Source organism: Pinus tabuliformis, chromosome 1_2, assembly GCF_031772625.1.
Source record: "Pinus tabuliformis cultivar Carrire ecotype Pingquan chromosome 1_2, CPIR1, whole genome shotgun sequence".
In the NCBI taxonomy this organism is placed as follows: domain Eukaryota; kingdom Viridiplantae; phylum Streptophyta; class Pinopsida; order Pinales; family Pinaceae; genus Pinus; species Pinus tabuliformis.
Genome location: NC_142298.1, coordinates 123,293,003 through 123,300,699, shown reverse-complemented (window position 1 = coordinate 123,300,699; position 7,697 = coordinate 123,293,003).

The window sequence follows — 7,697 nt, the reverse complement described above, 5'->3', positions numbered from 1 at the left end:
TTGAGAAAGCTCTTTTGTATCATGTTAAGGGTAAAACACATAAGTATGGTTATCACGATAAGATTAAAGAACATAATTATGGTAAGAACTTAATGACGAGAACACACTTTTTGTTCTATTTGTTTCCAGACTTGTGTTGGTTCTCTAATGGTAGACAATAACTAATCACATTCAACACATAATTTTTTTTATATTAATCCATAAAATCTTCAACATGCATGCATAAAAAATAAAAACCAACAAGAAAATATCAATTTTCCATTCAAGTGAACAAGTGAATTAGTTTTCTTGAATAACTAATATTTCAAAGCTCATTGAATTCTAACTTCTAGTCTACATCCACAGAGGCTACGTTGTCAAGAAGACTAACAAATATACTACTCACAAACAAAAACATTACATAAATCCCATTCACAATTGAAATTCTAACATAACTTGACTCAATATTGTACATCAGCCTTTGAACATGACCTGACAACAGATAGATTGTGATGCTCAGCTTCCAGTTGACATAAGAAAAGCATTATTAGAGGCCCCAAAATGATGACAATTATTCCACATTAGTTGGAGACTCTTTGAACTCACTAAATATATACTTGAATTTACAGATGTTTAAAATCGCTCAAATCTCCCCACATGGCTTAAAATTTGTCACTAGTCTTCAAATAATTTGGGAAAACTATTATTCTCACCATTATAAAACCACTCAAATCCTCTCTACCAAGGGAATTTTTTAAATCACCAAGTCAAAATAAAAATTTTGACCGCTTCACCTAATTCATGAAAAACACGACGATTATCTTTCAGATATAAACACATTCTTTCATAAATGTATAATACAAGTGGGTACTTTCAGTTCTTTTTTGTAGTGAGGATGTTGCATACATCCATCAATTTGTGATTACAACTTTGTCACTTCAAGTTATTAGATAAACCGAGTCAATGGAAATGCAGATATTGATTGTATGTTGTGGAGCAATGGCCAAATGCATTTCTGCTATAAGTGATTTTTTTTTCAATTGCAAGCTTCTGGGAATATGAAAAAAAAAGGATAAAAATAAACATAATTCTAATTATCACAACTTGTGGCTCTCGTATGGAGGTATCCCATAGATTGTCGTTCCTTTCAAAATGCCTAAACAAAATAACTTTTTAGGTGCTACAAGATATGCTTATTTGGTATTTATTAACAAGAAACACTCAATTTTTTAGGAATGATTCCCAAACAGAATAACTCTTTAGGTGTTACAAGATAGGCTTCTCAAGTATTCATTAACAAGAAACACTTGAACTTTTGGGAATGCATAGTGGAAAATTTCTTCCAAAGGTAACCTCTTTGAGTTAAACTCATAGCCAAAAGTTTGGACTCAAGGCATTAACCATATCATATTCATGGTTGCAAATCCAAGTGGTTTGTCAGTATGACTTGAAGAGTATGCCTTGATTAGACTAGAGAGTTACCAAAGGGCCGAATTAATTTTTTTTTAAGTAAGTTTATGGAGGCCCTCGTAAACATATTGTAAAGTTGGTATTTATTTATCACTCAACATTTCCAAGTGTAGAGGTAGGCATTTATATTACAAAGGAAACAATTCCAAATTGGGAAACATTTAGATCACAATAACACATCGCATCTATCTTCATCTTTGCTCTTCTTCCATATGTTACCGACTTATGACGTTTCCTTTGCAACATCAGATGCAAATGCTAGTTTATAAACAATAATGACATCATAATAACAATAAGTATTTTTATGAATAAAGGTACATTGCAAATTAGAGATGGGATCAATCACTTAGGTGCACAATCCCTTGACCATAAATATAGTGAATGAAATTGTGACTTATGTCATATTGTACATAACTATCAAAGAAAGTAATTGTACCTAATTTTCTTAAAGTGATGATATTTTTTCTCTCACAAGGAAGAAATATGTGATTCATATGCATAGTTAAATGGATCATTACGTTTTTCTTTTCTTAAGGTGCCTTCGTTACTTGTCCCAAAAAGTTTTCAAAATAGTCATTTTTCATACTCAGATTGTATCTCACTTTCATTTGTGATAATTTAAAATATAAAAAATCCTCCCCTATAAAAACATTTCAAAACTAATCTCACTTTAACATTTTGGTCCAACTATCGAACTTTATGCTTACCCATTATATTCATTATTAAAAAACCAAAAAGTATATCAAAAGTAACATCTGACACCATTGACTAAAACCTTCAAAAAATTGGGTTTCTAGTTTTTAATAGGACTCGATTCATGACTCATCCAACATCAACATATTAACGATCCTTATAAAGCCCATCAACTATTGTGTTGGATTTTTTAAAGATATGTGTATATTTAATATATTGGAAAAACCTAGAACTGATTTAAATTAACTTTGTTAACAACTCCAATCGTCTTACAATAACATTTATTAGAAAATAACCTATTTATATTCGTGGAATCATCTTGAACATCTTGTAGTTGTGAAGCGGTATACCGATAGTAATGAGGCCTTTTTCCATAGAAAGTTAATCCTTTTCACCTCCCGGTTTTTTCTTACTTCCTCTTCCATTAGAATTCTTGTCTTAACTTTAACTCCTAGCATGGAGTTTTATTCTTACTCCTATCTATTGGTCACTAAGCCACTACACTTCTATGGAAGCCCCACTCTCTCTTGGCTCTAGGCTCTTCGTAAAGCTCCTTCTCGTTAGATATATCTTTTTTTGAAACTCTCAACCACTCTAGCCCACTTTTGACTACTTACCTTTGTTATGGCAACATATCTTTCTTTCCTTTAATCAAACTTTATTTACTCCTATCCATTTTCATCTCTTCTCCAAAGCCTATTCTTTGGCCTTACTCTCCTCCCTGTGTAGCTACTTCACCATGATAGAGAAAACATGTCTAGAAAGGTGTAGTGTACTATCAAGAGTGTGAAAATTGAGGGAGTGCATAAGCAAAACTCAAAGTGGAGGAAGTAGTAGCTCACTTTCAAGAACTCACCCCATGCCCTATTCAGGAATAACTCTCTTATGCTGAAAGGGAAGGAAATAACACAATGCACCATCTTTCAAACACAAAGGTAATAACAGATTTGGTTGACTAGGTGCTTGATACAGGGAAAACACATGCACATTTTAACCAATATATGCACACAGTGGAACTATAATGGAACATGAAATTCCTAATTTGCAAGGTTTTACTACACTGTCATGAGAACAAATAGGACCTCCTCCTCTCCATGGAACACCTTCATAAACACATGACGGGCCTAGAATAGGAACTAGAGTGGATCAAGAAGCACCTTGGCATCTCCCCTACGACATGTTGTTCACCAGGTAGCAACAAGAAGTCGATATAGGTTATAGGAATAGATTTGCACCCCTATTCCTATTTTGCTAATTCTTATTATGTCTTTAGTTTTTCAGTTTCCTATTTATTTATCTTTCTCTCATGGCCTTCGAGGCCTACATATTAGCATATGTATGGGGCATTTTGAATCTCTAGGAAACGTTTTGTCTTTTGCCTCTCCTAAATGGGTACATTTCTTTACATGGTCATATTTCCCCAGTGATTGACCAATATAACTTCAACTCTTTCATGTAATCTCTTGTTTAGAATGTCATACAAATATCTACTTAGATGAAAAAGAAAACATTTATTATAATATATAATAATACATATTATAACATAGTAATAAAGTATCGTTTTTATAATACACTAGCCTAGATCCATATTAATCTATCAAGTGTCGAGAAGGATCAATTCTTTTAATCTACAAAATTATTTTAGAGTGAAAGAGATTTGATCTCTCTTAGTGCTAGGTAGATCTGGAGTTAATATGGATCTCAGTTTGTTTGATTATTGATAATACTAATAATTAATTAATGTTTCTTTGAGATACATTTTTTCTTGTTAGCTTTGCAACCCTAATGGAGAGGCAACCATGAGCTAAACTGAACCATGATCCCAAAAATCCTGACGACATCTGCAAAGCTGCAAACGAGGAGGCCGGGAACTAGGTCAGAATGACAAAGGAAGAAGGGTGGGGGAGGGGAAGAGATCCCCTCCTATCGAGATGCAGCGACACGGGATTCCCACCAGAATACTAGTAATCCAAAACAAACAAGAGATGCCAACAAAATGTCATGACCTTTCCTCAGGGTGCGATGGTAGGCATGCTGCAGAGGAAAATGTTTACCATGTGCGACGGAGAAACCACGATTCATCATTCCAATGAACAAACTAGAGCGATACAAAAGTTATATGAAAGAGCATGCACTAATATGTAAGTTTATCAGAGTCTGGCTGATGGAAAAGGACCTCACCAAATGGATACAACAAAAGTGGTAGCCCAAAGACCATATCGAGCTGAAGCTGGGAGCTAGAGGCTTCTTCACGATAATTTTCTTGAACTTGGAAGACAAAGAAAAAGTATTTGAAAATGGTCCTTACTTTCATTATAATGTTGGTTTCTTTATGAGGTACTAGGAAGAATGCTATGACACAGATAATGAGAAATTTATGGCAGCCCTGGTATGGGTCATGTTATTCGATCTCCAAATGGATTTCTGGGACTCAGAAATATTGGATGGCATTGGAAATACGATAGGAAAATTTTTCAAAATAACAGAAACGACAAAAAGAGGAAGATACACTTCATATGCGATAATATGCGTATACATGAACATAGTTGAACCTATACCAGACTCAATGGAACTAGAATACCATGAAGAGGTATGACAACAAACTCTAGACTACAACCACATCCCGTTCAGATGTTGTAGATGTCATGACTATGGACACCTATTTAAGGAGTGTCCAATGAACACAGAGGAGGGAGAGAATAGGAACAAACAATAGAGGAAACATCAAGAAGATACGGAAGGGTTTCAAGAAGTGAAAAGTAAGAGAAGACAAGGAAAATAAAACCCCAACGCAGGGAAAAAATAATATCAAGCTTAGCTGAGTAGAACAAATAGATTTGAAGCGTTGCAGGAAGAAGAAGAAGAAGAAAATGAGGCCCAAACTATGGACTATCAGGAAAAAGGAAAGGAGAGCAGTTCAATTCAAGGCAAGCCAAACACGAAGAGGAAAGCCCAAAGAGAACTGGCAGAGAAAGAGGAGAAGGAAGACAGTGAGAAGATGGAAAACACCACAATGGAAATTGACCCAAGCAAGGGAGAGGAATTAAGCATGGAAGAAGAGGTGTTGAGGAAATTTTTGAATGAATGGAGACACCTAGATGAAATATTTATACTAGAAGACCAAAAAATACTATACAGAGAAACAGTCCAATAATATCAAGATAAAGAGGGGCATGGAAATGTGGAGATGGCAGAACAATTGGGGATGCATTAGGACAACTCCCAAGAATACTCAAACAAAATGAAAGGAGGAAATAAAAGAGGCCAAAAAAACCTACAACAATCTATACAGATTATGGGAAAAATGTTGGTGAATACAGGGAGGGTGGTACCGCTCTTTGTGGTATACCAACAAATAAATAAAGTAACCCAATGATAACTACATCCGGGAATATAAGAGGCATGAATTATAGTGGAAAACAGAGAAAACTAGGAGACTAATAAAAGAAAAACCTCAACTCATGCTACTAGAAGAAACAAAAATTACAGGAAGGAAAATGGAAAATATATTAAGTAAAATAAAACCAAGGTATGAATGCATGACCATATATGCGAGAGGTAGCACGGGTGGAATAAAAATAATGTGGAACCCAACAGAGATCATAGTGGACTACTGGATAGCTATGAAGATAATCCTCATGGGACAATTTTGCTTGATAGGAAATAGAGAGTAGTTCCTAGTCTCTGCACTATATGGCCCTCACATTCCAGTGGAAAAGGAAAATTTTCTCCAACAAATAAAGAAGCTTGGATAGCTACACAATGAAAAACATTGGCTGGTAGCAAGGGACTTGAATTTAATAACAACAATAGAGGAGAAAAAATGGGGACTGGGAAGAGAAGAGCTGGAAATGGAGAAATTCAGAGGCTTACAAGAAGAACTAAAATTGTGGACATCCCAACCATAAATGGAAATTATACGTGGAATAATAGAAGGGGAGGGAGTAGACAAATACCCTCTCGACTAGACAAATTATTGGCAATAGAACATGTCATTAGCAAATATATATTCTATGAAGCATCAATTCTTCGGTGTCTAGGGTCGGACCACTAGCCTATCAAACATGAAGTAGAAATGAATCAAGGAAACCAAAATAGACCCTTTAGGTTTCAAGCATTTTGGCTAAGAGAATTGACCCTTGTAGATAAAATGAATGAGTGGTGGAATGAGAGTGAGATAGTAGGGAGAAACCTGATGCAGACCTTTCAACTCAGACTTAAAGGTCTAAAAGGCAAAATAAAGATATGGAATAAGGAAGAATTTAGAAACATACAGAAGGAATAGGAGTTAATACAAACAAAGATGAAGGAAGTCCAACAACGAACAATCAACGAAGATAGAAGTTAAGGGCTAGCATAGGAGGAAGGGAAACTGATTAATAAAATGGAGGAAAGAAGACAACAGGAAGAAATATTATGGAAACAAAAATCAAGAATCCAATGGTTAAAGGAAAGAGAAAGAAACACAAGATTTTTTCACAAAGCAATGATCTATCATAGGCAGCAGAATAGGATCTTCTCCCTACTAGATCAGCAAGGCAATCGTCTTACTCAAAAGGGAGACATGGAGAATCTACTAGTACAACACTTCAAAGGGCTACTGACAGAACCAAACATAAGAAGGGAGGATAACATAAACAAAATCATAACACGCATCTCTAACCTGGTGAGTAGAGATGAGAACATGGCCCTATGAAGAGAAATATAAAAAAATAGAGGTAGAAGAAGCCAATAGGAATATGGCGAGAAACAAAGCTCCAGGGCCACATGGATTCACAGCTGAATTCTTCAAGGTGACATGGCCATTCTAAGTCAAAGACATAGTGAAATTAGTGGAGGAGTCCAGGCGCACCAAAAAAATGCATCTAGCCCTGAACTCCACATTTCTGACCCTGATCCCAAAGACAGAGCATTCAAAATAACCACAAGGGTTCATACCAATAGCACTTTGTAATGTCATATACAAAATTATGGATACAATTATGGTTAATCGTTTAAAACCTATACTACCTGGGTTGATATCTCAGGAACAGACAAGGTTTGTCAAAGGAAGACAAATAATAGATGGCATAGTGGTGGCAAAAGAGGAATTTCATTCATTAAAAAAACAAAAACCAAAGGAATGCTAGTTAAATTGGATTTGGCAAAAGCCTATGATCGACTAAATTGGGATTATTTACAAGGAATATTGAAAGCATTTGGCTTTGATGCAAGATGGATAAGTTGGATAATTTCGATGGTAACAACTACAATTTTTTCAATTCTACTCAACGGATCTCCCATAGAGGTGTTTAACGCAACCCGAGGGCTTAGGAAAGGTGACCCGCTATCCTCGTTTTTGTTTATCCTCGCAGCGCAAGGCCTTGGAAGGTGCATAAAGGATAAAGTTTCAAGTGAACAATACACTGGCCTCAGACTATGGGGGAACGATCTACCATTAACTCACCATCAATTTGTAGACGACATATTGATGTATGGACACACATCACTCAAGGAAGCCAAGAAAATTATGGAAATTCTAACAGAATTCACTAGTGCTTCAGGGATGGAGATAA